We start from the raw sequence: 349 nt of genomic DNA, 5'->3' as shown, positions 1-349 counted from the left end.
TAATAAGTGATCACTGATGTGTGTAGAAGAATTAATATAAGAGAAAATAATCTGTTTCTTAGCTTAGTTATAATTTTAGTACTAACTCAGATTGAATATTATTAATATATAAAAGTAAATAAATAATCTTGATTAATCTCTATCATATTTCTTGAAATATATTAATATTATAAAAGAGAGTGTTATCAAATTACATTATCAGATAATATTATTAAAAATATATTAATATTATGCATATCAATGTTGAAAAAATGTTGATACTTATATATTATAGTGATTTGTGAATTATAATAGTTAAATATATATATATATATATATTATTCCTGACTTGATTACAACTTGTACAATA

The sequence above is a fragment of the Blastomyces gilchristii genome (assembly GCF_000003855.2).
Source record: "Blastomyces gilchristii SLH14081 genomic scaffold supercont1.20, whole genome shotgun sequence".
In the NCBI taxonomy this organism is placed as follows: domain Eukaryota; kingdom Fungi; phylum Ascomycota; class Eurotiomycetes; order Onygenales; family Ajellomycetaceae; genus Blastomyces; species Blastomyces gilchristii.
This window is presented reverse-complemented; position numbering follows the sequence as displayed.